Below are 16,558 nucleotides of genomic sequence, written 5' to 3' on the forward strand. Positions count from 1 at the left end.
TCTCATATTCATCAATCAGATCTTTCTATGATATATTCAAATGATGTCATAGAGTGATTGAAAACCGGTTCAGATGGGATGAAATCATCCGCATGAAAGCGATGAGCCGTGTGGAACCGCAACGCGGCCTTGGCGCGGCCGGGAGCGTGACAAGAACACTTGTTATAAGAATGAGAAGTCATTATCAGAAATGTATACAATGTAATAGATAAATGAATAGAAGATATTGAACAGAAGAAGAGATAGAAATCTTGAAGAAGATAGTAACATTCAATGATATCAATGATAAAGAAGATAATTGAAGAATGAGAAAAGTTAGTAAATGAGAAGTATAATATAGTGAAAGTTTCTTTATAAGAGTGTATACAGAATACTAGCTGAATCAGAGATAGATTATATAATTGTGAAATACTAGTGACATATTAATCTGTATGAAGCTAGAGTGAATGTTATAATTATATAAGCATGACTGAATCTGATGAAGAAGAATGTGATTTAGAAGAATTTATGATTATCAGATAATAACATAGCCACTTCTGAACTTTCTTATAAATGTAAAGAGGTCATAGCAGCCACCAATTAATTGAGTGTACAGTATATAAGAAGCCGGCGTACGCCTGTAATCGTACGCTGACTCAAGCAACCTTTGAATCACAGTATTATTAAAAAGTGTTATTAAAAAGCCTTATGAAAAAGTGTTATTAAAAGGCAATATTAAAAAGTATTAATAAAAAAACATTATCTTTTGCAGACTGAATGTAAAAGTTACTTGATGTAGCGGGCTGCGCCTGATCAATTATATAGACTATTCTGTTACACTTCACAGATTTCAACTGCTTCATTCTCAAATGTGTACACTTCAATTCTCAGTCATTCTCAATCATCAATTCTCAGCTGCTATGAACACATATAGATTCTTTCACTCTGAAGCCTCACTATGTATGTCATCACATACACATATAAATATTCACTTCAATTGCTGATTTTCACACTTTCTCTTTCTTTCCTTCTTTAATGTTTTTCACTTTGTTATATAAGACCTATCAATATAAAACTGATTCATTTGACATAGATCTCTTACACTAGGAAAATATTCATTATGTTCTTATTAGAAATAATTATTCATGCATTGTCTTCTCATTAGAAATGATTACTCACTGAGATATCTGCATATATAAATGATGTGTAAGAAATAGAGAAACAGTTAAATAGTTAAGCAGATATTAAGTTCTCAGATAGAAGCTTACTTATCAGTCACTCTGACTCTGTAATAAGATCTTACAAAGAGAATATCAGTGAAAGATCTGAGAGTTCTGATCTCAGATATATAAGATATGTATATAATTACACTTCTTCAGATATCACACATCTGACAAAACAATATAATCATGTCTAATAATAATATAGAACTCTTGAATGTGAGCATAGATATAATATCACAGTGACTCTGAGCAGTGTTGAAATTACAACAATAATAAATAGCTGATATGCATGCGACTCAATAACTTCAATACAAAGAGATTCAATAATTAACTTATGTAATTTCATCATCTACAGAATTAAATACAAAAGCACTGAAGAAATGCTTAGATGCTTCTGCATATTTCAATACTTCTAATCTCACTCTCTACTCATCATGAAGGATAGAAATGCTCATGAAACTGAGTGTAGATAAAGATGCCATCAGTTTACTAATTAATCAAGATTAATATATTAATGAATAATTGAAGAATTATGTGAAACAGAAGTTTCATTCATAAATAAAAGCATGTGATTCAGTGTTGTGAATACCTGATAATATTATGAAATATCTTGATATTCTGTTTCAAGACACTGTCATGCAATAGAAAGTGTTAGATTGATTATAGAGCATCTGACAGAGAAATACTTCTCTTATAACATTTATTCCTGACTTCAACATCAAGATCTTAGAAGCAGATAATCAGTCTTAGAAAGATTGAATGAAGATTAGCATGCTTAAGAAGACATTGATCTTCAAACTCTTACAGATTCTTATAAGTGTAGACAAAGATCAGACTTATGAAGACTTCTACACACAGCTCTAGATATTGAATGACTGTCTCATCAAGCTCAAGAGTATACAGAACAGTGACAGAAGATGTTACATCTCAGTCACTTATATACTCACACTGAAGAATAACAATGATGCAGATGTCATAAATTGAGTAGACTTAAATATCTATACATAAGCAAGAATCTTCACTATCTGAACAGGCTTTTGAGTTTCTGAGATCACTTCTGAAGAAGTCACTGATTGATATCAATGTAAAGTGTGCATTAACTGTAACTGATTAGAGCACATTACTTTCAACTACTGATCAGCCTATATACCTTCTCACTTGAAGAATGAATCAATATCTGTTCACATCAATCACATTGCATTGAAAGAAGATTCAGAGAATAACTATGAGAATGCTCTGATGAAACAGAGAAAAGATTAGCTTCTGTTCAAATTTATAAACAGAAGCTTGAAGAGATCAGATAACAATAATTTAAAGAGAAAATAACAATAAATGTGATTCTTGTATCTACTGTGATTAATAACATGTATAATATGAAAGTCATGATAGACAGCAGTCTATATCACTATACAATGATAAAATCTTCAGTTATAAGACATCATAATCTTCAGTATATTTCTTTATCAAAACTCTGACTTCTCACAGAATTTAATGATTTGAAAGATATTTATACCTGTTGCATAGTGAAGTTTATCATAGATGTAAGAGAATATCAATGTGAAGATGCCTATGCATATAAAGTTGATAATCTTGATTATAATTTGATGTTAGAACTTGCCTGACTATCTGAATAAGATATCTTATTAAACACTTGAAACAGAAGTTTAATATTTTCTAATAATAATAGAATTCATGAAGATGATATTTACAAGACTATGAATCTTACACAGATCTCTGCCAACACTTATAAAATGCTTCAAAAAAGAAGTTATTAAAATCACTGACAGAGTCACTGACAAAGTCACTGATAGCAGAATTATATATCAATCTATTCTATCAGTCTGACTGATATTAAGAAAGCTCTAGAAAAGTTATTCTATACTATAATAACAGATTCTCACACAAAACTCTCTCAATAATATCATGAATATCTAGATGTCTTCTGACAAGACAACATTATGAATATACCTTCTTTATGAGGCTCAGAAGTGAATCACAGTATCAAGTTAGAAAAGAAGAATGATAAGAACTCTGAGTCACTATGAGACTCTCTTTACAATATGTCTCAAGATGAACTTCTTCTTCTTCAGAAGACACTCAATGATCTGTTGAATAAGAAATTTATATATATTAGTAACTCTTTCACTGCAGCTTCTATTCTCTTTGCAAAGAAGTCAGATGAAGAACTCTGATTCTGTATGAACTACTAAGAACTGAACAGATTGACAAAGAAAGATTGTTATCTCTTATCTCTTATCAATGAAACTCTAGCACAGATCAGATGAGCTCAATGATTTATAAAGTTAGATGTCATTGCTGTATTTCATAAGATTTGTATCTCTGAAGAAGATGAATGACTTACAGCATTTCAAACACATTATGATCTCTTTGAATGAATAGTCACATCTGTTGAACTGATTAATACTCTCAGTACATTTCAGAAGTATATCAACTGAGGACTCTGAGATTTTCTTAATAAGTTTATATCTGCTTATCTAGATAACATTCTCATCTTTATCAATGAATTCAGAAAAGAGCATCAAGAGCATATGCAAAGAGTATTATAATAACTATAAGAAGCAGAACTATCAATTGATATTGATAACTGTGATTTTGAAGTTAAGAGTACTAAATACTTAGGTTTCATCATAGAAGCTGATAAGAAGATTTAAATAAATTCTGAGAAGATCTCTGTCATTCTTAAATGAGAAGCTTCATATACTGTGAAAGATGTATAAAGCTTCATTGAATTTACTAACTTCTATCAGTGATTTATATGAATATTCTCAGATATTATGAGATCACTTACAGAACTTACTAAGAAAGACTCAGTATTGCAATAATCAGCAGATACTAAAGCTGCATTTATATAGATGAAGAAGATATTCATTAATATCTCTCTGCTGATAACATTTGATTCTGATCACAAGACAGTTGTTGAAGCTGATTTCTCTGACTATGTAATAGAAGAAGTAATATTATAATATATAATGAAGATGTTCTATAATCATATGTCTTTATATCTAAGAAACTGAGTCCTGCTGAATGCAATTATAAGATCTATGATAAGAAACTTCTCACATCATATACTATTTAGAAGAATGAGACTCTGAACTCTGAAGTATCTCTGAATTTAAGATAATCACAGATTATAAGAATCTCAAATACTTTACAATAATCTGTAAACTCACTGAATAACAGATGTGATGATCAGAGTTTCTAAGCTGCTTTTATTTTACAATACACTACTGTTCTGACAGTCAGAACTTGATGACAGATGCTCTCTCATGACAAGAGTAAGATATGTCATCTGATGTAACAGATACTCACTGAATGAACTGAGAGCATCAGCTCTTGAATCTGAAGATACTAGTTGATCAAGATAAAACAGCTCATAACACTATATATACTTCTTCAATTAGAACTGTCACTGATATCTCAACTTCTTCTGAATCTACATTAGATGAGCTATGACATACAGCAGCTCAAACTGATGAACTTCTTTAAGCACTCACTGAAGCAGTACAACAAGAAGCACTCTGATTTCTCTCAGAACTATGTGTAAGAATCAACATCTCAGAACGTTCAATTGATGATAATAACACTCTATAATTCTGTAAATGACACTGAGTCTCTCACTCTGCACTCTTACACATCTGAATAATACAAGAGATGTATGATTTGTATATAACTGATCATTCAGACTATGAACAACTAGACTGACCGCTAGGATCATGAATTTCACGTTTGGTCCCATTTGATCTGATTTCATACATTTCTTGGCGTGAATCCCGCTGGGACTAGTCATTAAAAAAACATGCAAAGTGACTATATATGAGATCTTAAAATGAAATCATCACTTGAAAAAAATGAGAAATTAATCTCATTTGATCTCATTTAGTCTCATTCTTGGCATAAAGTTACTATTGTTAGACATTTTAAGGTTTTTTTTAGACTATTTTTAATTTTTTAAAAAGTAACACTTTTTAGTAACACTTAAATGAGATTTAAAGTCATTTAAAGCAATAAAAATAATTTAAATTAAGAAGTGAAAATCATGATCTCATTTGAAAAATGTAACAAGAGTAGACAGTAAGTCTCACTGAGACAGTATGAAATCACTATCTAATGTTAAAACTGTGTAATGAGATCAGTCGAATTGATAATGAAACTATCAAAAAATCTGATCCTGGTTTCAGATACGGTCACACAGTCAGTCTATGAACAACTGTATAGAATAATCTTCTGAGAGTTCTATTAATCTGAGATATTAAACAGCATCAGACACTTTGTCTGAAACTGCAACTATTATTCTTTCATTATCTTATAAAAAAACTGTAGAAAAGATCTACTGAAATCACTTAATATCTCTGATAGAATCTGATGAGATGTGATAATTGACTTCACTATTGATCTCTCTGAGAGTAAGAATTGTAGAAATGTCCTGGTTATTGTAGACTAATTGAGTAAGAATATAATATTAAAATCTTATAATAAGATGAATACTGAATAAGTCACTGAAGCTTTTCTACAGAGTCTATTCTATCAGATGTATAAATTACTGAGATTCATAGTATTGAATCAGAGCTGTCAATTTATGAGCACTCTCTGAACAAGAATCTGTTAAGTTCTCAAGATTACATACTATCTATCAACTGTCTATCACTCTGAGACTGATAATATGTCAGAACAGATAATTGAGACTGTGAAGAATTTTCTTTATAAGTTCTGTAATTACTTATAAGATGATTAATATGATCTTCTTCTACACACAGAGATTACTATCAATGATCAAGATATTATTTCAACAGATATAAGCCTGTTCTTTCTCATACATGAATATCATATGAAAGTACTGAATCTTCTAGAGATCACATATTTCACATTGAACTCTCACAGTTCAATTCAGATCACTGATAATATAGTAATAAAACTCTGAGATATCTGTGATTCAGCAGAGGCCTTCATACCAAGTACTAAACAGAATCAAGAAGATTAAATCAATGTTCACTGAGACTCTGCTGAATAATATAAGATAGAAGATCTGATATGATTGAATCTTAAGAATATACAAATCATATATTCATCTTGTACACTAAATTACTGTTATATCAGGTATAATGTGATAGAAGTTCTAGATAGTCACAACTATCATCTTGACATATTACTAGAAATGTATATTATCTTTTATACAAGCTTGCTCTGCTACACTATCACTGACCTATTCTCTTCTCAACTGACTTTCAACTGACAGTCATCAGGCATCATAGAAGAAGATAATGAGCTTGAACAAGAGATTGAAGATATTCTCAATGAGAGATCATACAGCTGCAGCTGATAATATCTTATAAAATGAGTCAGTTATAATCAACTGATCTGAACTCTGAGTTCTGTGTTATCTGAAACAGCAGTTCTTGACTGATGAGAACTGCTTCTGAAAGAGAGAGGCTAATATAATAAGCTGCGCCTGATCAATTATATAGACTATTTCATTACACTTCACAGATTTCAACTGCTTTATTCTCAAACATGTACACTCTGATTCTCAGTCATTCTCAATCACTGATTCTCAGCTGTTATGAATGTGTATAGATTCTTCCGCTCTGAAGCCTCACTATGTACATCATTATATACATGTATATATATTCACTCTGATTGCTGATTCTCACACTTTCTCTTTCTTTCCTTCTCTAATGTTTTTCTCTTTGTTATATAAGACTTATCAATATAAAACCGATTCATTCAGTGTAGGCTTCTTACACTTGAGTAAATACTTTCATCTTATTCTCATTTTGAGAATCAGTTATCTTATTATTCTTTATCTTAATATTAAAATTCTTTATCAGTGTTTATATTACAAGTTGAATTATATAATTAAAGCAGAGAATATGAGCTTATTTATCATTGCAGAAATACAAAGTTAATTTTTACTTTAAGCTCTTCATTATAGTGTAGTTATTCACAGTATTATCAGCTGTAATTATAAGAAGACTGAGACTAATATTTTAATAGTTATTTTTAATCACAGTTATTAATATCTCTGCTATATAATCTTCAGTATGACTACTGCTCAATGATTCAAATTCAATTAATATCTCTTAATAAGTTCAGTTCTTATCAATATAACAACATATAACTCTTGGCCCGGTGGCGTAGTGGTTAACTACGCTATCATGGAGCCTCAATTAGCGGCCTTCCCCCCGGGGAATAAATGCTAAGAGAGGGCAGGTTCAAACTCTGCAAGAGTCATCTTAATCATAGCTTTCACTGTTAAGTCATAAAACAGTACCAGGGGCCCCCGGGTGCACTATAGTGAATCATTATCAAGCTTAAGATGTTCATTCCAGAGGTTCCCGGGCGCTAATTCTCACTGATCTTAGGATTAACAGCCTCTCAAGTGTTTCAAGTTAGATCAGTACTAGAGTGATTGAGATCTAGAGTGCTCACAGAATAGTGAATCATTGTCAAGCTTAACTGGCCAGGTCTCATTCTCCTCACTCTAGACATTCACTTCTGAGGAATGAGATTTAAAAATCATCTGATTAGAACACTCTGAGCCTAGCAAGAACCTAGATGAGATGAGATCTAGATGTCCTTAATAGATGATTAGTGTAAGCAAGATCATGACAGTCATCAGTAGACTGAAATGCTGAGATTGACAGCTGAAAGATTAGAGACTTAACTAGAATTGAGTAGCTCTGATATTATTCTTAGTGAGAATCTCACTTATGAATAAGCTAGTTACAGAAGCTAGCTGAGCAGTAACTCTTTAGAGAGAATGATAATCTCTGAAGCAGGTCTGAGAGAACAGAGACAGCAGTTCATTATATAGAATGTTAAAATATGTATATAGCTTAAGATATAAACTGCAGAGATCTTGTTCTATAGCTCTCTTTACTGTACTTATTTTCTTCTATTCTTTTCTATCTATCTATTTAATGTGTCTATCTTTAAGACTATGTTCTCTTTTCCTTTGTCATAATATTTTCAAATGATTTCAAAGTATCAGAAGATGTTAAAATACTGTAATTTATAAACAGTTTTTATATTCTGAGCTGGAATTTTCTGATTTTGTATATTTGAAATTGATAAATGTATAATAGTTAACTCTATAGATATAGGAAAAACTCTGAGAACTAAAGATTCTCAGATAGATGTCTTAGTCTCTGACTGTATACATCTATAATTGAAGAATAATAATAATAACATATAACTCTTATAAATATAAGATTATTTGTACTAGTTTACATATTTACTGTGAGAGATACTTTTTGATAATTCTTCAACTCTGATTCTAGATGTTACATATTCACTTTATAGTATGTCTCAAGATTGAACTGAAGACATGATTAATATAAAATATAAAGATTTAAATTAAGCATTTGAAGAAGTGTTCAGAATTCAAGATTTTCAATCAATTAAAGAGAAAGATTCAGAGATATAGATATACAAAGTAATTATTCATAGAATTTATTAAATAAGAGTTATGAAATGAGATTACTAATATATAATCATTTTCACATAACTTTCTTCAAATTAGAAAGATAGTATTATTAAAAATTATTATCTGATAGAGTAACTTATTAGCTCAGTAGTAATTTTCTAATTATTTTTCTTTTATTATCTGTATTCTAATGACTTCAAATGTTGAGAAATTTTATCAGAGTTATAATTAGTTTATAATGAATCTTTCTGAATAAAGTTACAGTAATTATAGTAGAGAGATGACTCTTCAGTAATCTGTAATATAATCTATTCATCATTATTTCATAGTTCATCTTAATATTTATGTTGAGTTTTTCATAAATTTCATGATCTGAAATCAGATATGAACTTATAACTAACTAATATAAAAAGAAAAAAAACTTTTTCTACTTATTATCTTTCTTCTCTTTTTTATTCTTCTTATTACTTTTTATAATTTATTTCTTATTCTTCTTCTTCTTCTTCTTCTTCTTATCTGAGATAATAATTATCTTAAAATCTGTTTTTATTATCTTCTTAGAGAAGAGTTTCTGCTGCTCTTTCTCAGTCAGATTAATCTATACTTTAAAATCCTGCATTTTCTGATCTACTATCTCCGATTTCATCTCAGTGATAAGCAGATTAACATACTTAGAGAGCAGAGCTGTCTTCTCAATATTCTGAATTATAAAGTGTATTTAAGATTTGAATAAGATTTCAATTCTCTTCTTCTCTATCAGCTTCTGTTAATTAATTAGAGCATAGAAGTATTATTGAAACTTATTATCACTTAATAAAAAACTTATCAGTTTTAACTTCTTTATCTCTTACTTAAATCTCTCTTAATCTTCTTTTATTACTGTTTATTTATAGTAATACTCTTCTTCTCTCTTTCTCTCTTTAGTTTAATTTTAAATCATTCTCAGAACTTCTTCTGATTTCACTACTATTATATAAAACTCTTTACTATCTTCTTTTTCAATCTCTTATAGATAGCATTATTTACATTATTTCTATTCTTAGTTCAGTCTAAATCTATTAGAAGTATTACTTAAAATTGTTATTATTCTACTCTCTTACAGAGTCTGTTCAATATATTATAATATGTTTTATAGTCTGTCTTTTCTCACTTAAATACTTTCTTCTCTTTCTCTAATCTGTGACAATGCTCACGCGTCTTGATAATCCGCAGAACTGCAGAATATTTGAAGAGAGATAATATAATTAATTTTAATAAGTATTAAAACAGAGTGAAGATAGAAAAAGATAGCTAGTAATAATATAATAATAATAATAACAATAATAATAATAATAATAATAATAATAATAATACTGATAATGATAATAATAATAATGAAAAAGAGAAGTGCATTGAAATATATTATTAACTTATCAAATATAAAGAGATTTAAAGAAAATATTAACAGCTTTTAGAGATATATAGCAACAGCTACAGTGTTGCATAGTAATATTATCTTTATTTAATACATACACTATTGATATTCTTTATATACAGTTATTATATAATCTATATCAGAAATACATGCAGAAAACAGATCTTTATTACTAGAAAGAATAATTATAGTAATTCTCTATTTTCATATTATTATGATTCAAAGGTTGCTTGAGCCAGCGTATGATTACAGGCGTACGCCGGCTTCTTATATATGTTATTTAAATTAATTAGTGGCTGCTAGAGCCTAGACTGGCCGCCGGGACTATGAATTTCATGTTTGATCTCATTTGATCTGATCTCATACATTTCTTGACGTGAATTCCACTGGGACTAGCCATTAAAAAAACATGCAAAGTGAATATATATCAGATCTTAAAATGAAACCATAACTTGAAAAAATTGAGAAAGTGATCTCATTTGATCTCATTTAGTCTCATTCTTGACATAAAGGTACTATTTTTACACATTTTAAGGTTTTTTTTAGACTATTTTTAATTTTTTAAAAAGTAACACTTTTTGATAACACTTAAATAAGATTTAAAGTCATTTAAAGCAATAAAAATAATTTAAATTGAGAAGTGAAAATCATGATCTCATTTAAAAAATGTGATAAGAGTAGACAGTAAGTCTAACTGAGACTGTATGAAACTACTATCTAATGTTAAAACTATGTAATGAGAGCAGTTGAATTGATAATGAGACTATCAAAAAATCTGGTTCCGATTCCAGACACAGTCACACGGTCAGTCTACTAGAGCCTCTTTACATTTATAAGTGTGTTCAGAAGCAGTCACATTATTATTCAGTGATTATATATTCTTTCAAATCACATTCTCTCTTATCAGATTCAGTCACGCTCATGTGATTATAACATATGCTCTAGCTTCATGTGAATTAGCATGTCACTAGTGTTTATGATAATATAGTCTATCTCTGATTCAGCTAGTATTCTGCATACACTCTTATAAAGAAACTTTCACTATATTATATTACTCATTCACTAACTTTTTTCATTCTTCAATTAACTTCTTTATTATTATTATCATTGAATATTATCATCTCATTCAAGATTTCTATCTCTTCTTCTGTTTAACACTTTCTATCTGTTTATCTATTACATTGTATATATTTCTAACAATGATCTCTTATTCTTATAATAAGTATTATTATAGTGCTCATACCAGGCAGTTCATTAGCAGTAAGTGTAATGTGTTATGAAATATAATCAGGACTTATTTATCTTCTAATAATTGTCAGAACATACTATTATAAATGACATACTTTCTTTATCTTCTTATATATCTCTGACTCTCTTTTCTTTAGTGAGTATCTGATCATGTTTTTCTGATTATATTTTCTGATTGTTATACATGGCTGCAGATACTGATATATTTGTTTTAATTTGTGTAGAATCTTCATCTAATGACAGATCTGTATTCATCAATAATTGTGATCTCAATGTTGAATTGTTGATTGAGAACATAAGAGATGTGATAATGAAGAAATTGTCTATGTCATGTGTGACTGAGTCTCTCATGTTTTCTTCTGCTTCTTCTGCTGCTGTTTCTCTCTCTGCTGCTTTCTCTTAATCTTCTACTCTTGTCTCTGTTTCTGATTCTTCTGCTTCTGCTATCTCTGTTTCTGTGACTCTCACTTTCACTACTTCTGCTCTCTCTGCTTCTACTGTCTCTGCTTTCATTATCAGCTCTCTCTGTTTCATGAAGATGTTGTGTAGACTTAATGAATTATATTTCTCAGTGTATACACTCTTATTCTTCTTACTGATCTCTAAAATAATTTATTATATAAAGACTGTATATAATATAACTATCTAAAACTCAGTCACAGACACTGATTATTACATTCATTTTAAGTATTTAGAATAAGATAATTATTTATTTATACTGAAGAATTATCTCTCTCTTTAATAGTATTAAGATTATAAGTCTTTTCTTTTTTCATCTTTGCTTTCTATCACTGATTTTTCTGTTCTTAGAGGAAATTATTATGAGTTTTATTATATATAAAGTTATAATGTTTATAAATATCAAGAAACTTTTTATAACTGTTAAATTTAATATTACAGATATATTCACTGTGATTCAAAGATTGCTTAAGCCAGCGTATGATTACAGGTGTACACCGGCTTCTTATATATTGTAATATCATATGCTAAATTAATTAGCAGCTGCTATGACCTCTTTACACTTGTATGCATATGCTAGTAGTTCGGAAGCAGCTGTGTTATTATCTGACAGTTGTACATTCTTCCGAACCACATTCTCTTCCACCAGATTCAGTCACACCCATGTGACCATGTCATACACTCTAGCTTCATGCGGATTAGCTTGCCACTAGCATTTCACGATTGTGTGACCTATTCCTGATTTGGCTAGTATTCTGCATGCACTCTCACAAAGAAACTTTCACTATATTACATCACTCATTCACTAACTTTTCTCATTCTTTAACCATCTTCTTCATCATTATTATCATCAAATGTCACTATCTCATTCAAGATTTCTATCTCTTCTTCTGTTCACCTCTTTCTATCTGTTCATCTATCATATTGTACATGTTTCTGACAATAGCTCTCTGTTCTCACAACAAGCATCATTGTAGTACTCATATCAGACAGTTCATTAGCAGTAAGTGTAACATATTGTGAAACATGATCAGAACTTGTTTATCTTCTAACAATCATCAGAATATATTATTATGAATGATACATCTTCTTCATCTTCTTATACACCTCTGACTGTTTTCTTCAGTGAGTTTCTAATCATGTTTTCTGACATGATTTTGCATGAATGCAGATGCTGATATGTTTGTTTTTATTTATATAGAATCTTCATGCATTGACAGATCTGCATCTGCTAATGATAGTGAACTCAATGTTGAATCATTGATTGAGAACTTGAAGAATGTGATAATAAAGAAATTGTCTGTGTTATGTGTGACTGAGTCTCTCATATTCTCTTCTACCTCTTCTGCTGCTTCTTTTCCTGCTGCTTCCTCTCAATCTTCTACACTTGTCTCTGTGTCTGGTTCTCTCACTCTCTCTACTCCTGTTCCTGTGACCCCTACTTCTGCTACTCCTGGTTTTGCTATCTCTGCTTTTATTATCAGCTCTTCCTGTTTCAAGAAGATGTTGTGTAGGCTTAATAAACCACATCTCTCAGTATATACACTCTCACCCTTCTTGTCAACTCTCAGAATAATTTATTGTATAAAGACAGTGTATGACATGACTATCTGAAGCTCAGTCACAGACACTGATTATTACATTTATTTTAAATATTTATGATGAAGTAATTATTCATTCATACTAGAAAATCATTTCTCTTCTCAACAGTGTTAAGATTATAAGTCTTTTTCTTTTTCATCTTTTCTTTCTGATACTGATTTTTCTGTTCTTAGAGAAAATCATTATGAGTTTTACTGTGTACAAAGTCATGACATTCACAGATACTAAGAAGCTTTTCATAACTGTAAAATTCAATATTGCAGAGACATTTACTCTGACAAATTTCTTCAGAATGATAGATCTATATCAGCCTATTCTCTGATGTCTGTCATCTGACTTTGTAATGCAGGTGAAAGATATTCATGTTTTCAGAAACAGGAACACAGATGTTATACTCTTTTACACTCATGAGTGTGAGACTTGTACATCTTGTCTGAGATGTCATTGTGAGAATGAGCTGTTCACACACTGCATTCTGCTTTCTGCATTCTCTCATGTCTCTCTCTCTCTTTCTGAGAAGCCTTGTGTGTGTTGTAATTACATGTACAACTCTAAGATCAGTGAGTGTTTATTCAGTAACTGTTCTCATCTCTGATTTTTCAATTTTCATACACTAACAATGATTCTTAGTTGCTCCAGTGTCAGAGACCATTCTAATCAAAGATGATAACACTGCAGAGACTATCTTCTCTCACTCTCAAGCTTCTCTCATTGCTTTCTCTCTCTTCTCTGTGAGAAAGATTGTGCACACATCAGATTATAAGTATTCAGCTCTGAGTGACTCTCATCATTGTTCATTCAGTTCTGTATCTTCTTCTTCTTCTGTTTCTTTCATCTCTGTTCTTCCTGCTCTGACTCCTGGTCCTGCGGGTTCTGTGTTCTCCTTCAATTTTTCTACACATACATGTACACATTTCTATATTGGCATTTCAGTCAATCTTGTGATAAATGACATTAATGTTGTACACAGAGCAGTAGAGAAATCAGAGATATATGCAGTATTGTTGTAAGAGCAGCTTGCAGTTCTTGAATTCCTTGCGGATCTTGAGTTTTGAGATTTCCTTTGTTTTTGATGTTTTTCAGATAATGTGACATTGGAAATAGATTAAACATGTGATGTATAAAAATGAATGAGATGTGTATGATAATATTTATCTTTTACAGCTGATTCTTACAGTTGATAATCAATTCATTATTTCTTTTCTTTTCTTACACTTTTTCTTTATCTGCTAGTCACTACTCTTACATGATCTCTATATAATACAGCATTCAGTGACTAGGTTCAGCAGCTTTCATCTTTTATAATTCTATCTCACATATTATACTGTCTCTCTTCACTCACTCAGACTACTACAGTGAACAGCTTATCAAAACTAATCTCACTCAATCTCTGAGCATTCTCAGAGATTGAGATGACTTAATCTCACACATCTGTGAATGTTTCAGATAGTTTATTCTCTGTGATCTTCATAATTGAACTGATGTAAACAGTTAAATTCAACTCTGAATTTCTTTTTCTTCTGTAATCTGATTCATATACAAGTCTGCTGCTTTGAGATCACTCTTTACTGTGTTGTACTCACTGTCTGCAGCATATTATTATATAACTGACTACAGTCTCATCACTTATTGAAGTGTGATATTTATCTGATTTCTTCATTACTTTTCATTCTTTTCTTATAATTATGAAAAGATTGAAATAAGTGAGATTATCTAATTCATAAGTGTCTATGATTTCTCTTACCTTGTAAGGCTTTTCAATTGTAAGTCTCTTCTTTTTCAATACTGATAATAGTGCTGCAGATAATCATAATTCACTTAAGTCTTGTATCTTTGCTTTCATAAGTCATGAATTATTGATTAAGTTGTATAAGATCTGTCTCTCTGATTCTTTCAATGTGTATGTTCTCAGAGAATGTGATTTGAGTATCTTATATAGCTCAAACCATCTAGGTTGAAACTTCTCAGAACTCTCATTGTGTATAAGAACTTACATTTCTATCTTGAGACTCAATTTCTTAACAAGTGAGTCTTGTATTCTTTTCAATTGAATTGCTCAGTTCAGGAGTAACTTATTAGCTTTTGCATGTGCATGGCTGATCTCTTTCAATCTTAGTTCTGTGTCTGTGACTGTTGCATCCGCTGCTGCTGTTTCCTCTCTTATCTTTTTCAAAGCATTCTCCGGGATGCACGGATGCAATTCATACAACAGGTAGAATGATGAATGCTTGGAGACTGCATGCTGTCGAATCCGCGTGGCCAATAGCACCTGCCCGAGATATTCATCTCATAGTCTCATAGGCTTGCTCACTAGATATTTCATCAGCATGTTATTCAAGATTTCATTCAAGTGTTTCATCTTCCTGTTCATCTGTGAATGATATAATGTTGTTCTATAATGTCTTGTCTGTAACTGACTCATGAAATGCCTCACTACTTCTTCTATGAGATTTGCATCATTATCAGTTAGAATCTCATGTAGCATTTCATAGTTGACATAGATCTCATTATGTAGAAACTTCATCACCTTCTTCTCTGTCATCTCTGAAACTGCTTTTGCAACTGGCCAGTCAGTAGTGTAATCAATAGCAGTGATTATTCATTAATTTTCATTTGACATTCACAGCAATATATCTATGAGGTTCACTTCTCATCATTCAAACAGTTGTATTATACACTTTATCTGATGTTGTACTTTCTCATGTTCTAATCCTTTCTTAGATCCTTTTGCAATCTGGCAATTCAGGCACTCATGAGTGTACATCTGAATGTTCTCAGCCATGCTTGATCAGTATACTCTTGATTCAAGTATACTTATAAGTTCTGGGCTTTCTAAGTGACTGAATTCCTTGTGCATGTGAGTCATCAAGTCATGTTAAAATGAAGATTCTAGATAGAGAGCTTCTGTGTATTCTAGATTGTAATAAAGTATAACATTGTTTTTCAATTTTCTCAGCTTGAAGTTCAGAAGCATCTCTTCTACTACTTTCATGAAATGCTTATTATCTGATATCTTGTCATTCTCTAAGTGAGAGATCATGATGTTCACTCATTCTGATTCCTTACATTTTCTCAGCATGTTTAATATGAATATTTCTTGTATCTGGTTTGCAGAACTCTCACTCATGAAATCAAGTCTGTAACTGATTGCATCAGATATCACAGTATTCAATCTCTTTCAGTATTTGA

This window comes from Blastomyces gilchristii (assembly GCF_000003855.2).
Source record: "Blastomyces gilchristii SLH14081 genomic scaffold supercont1.13, whole genome shotgun sequence".
Taxonomy (NCBI): domain Eukaryota; kingdom Fungi; phylum Ascomycota; class Eurotiomycetes; order Onygenales; family Ajellomycetaceae; genus Blastomyces; species Blastomyces gilchristii.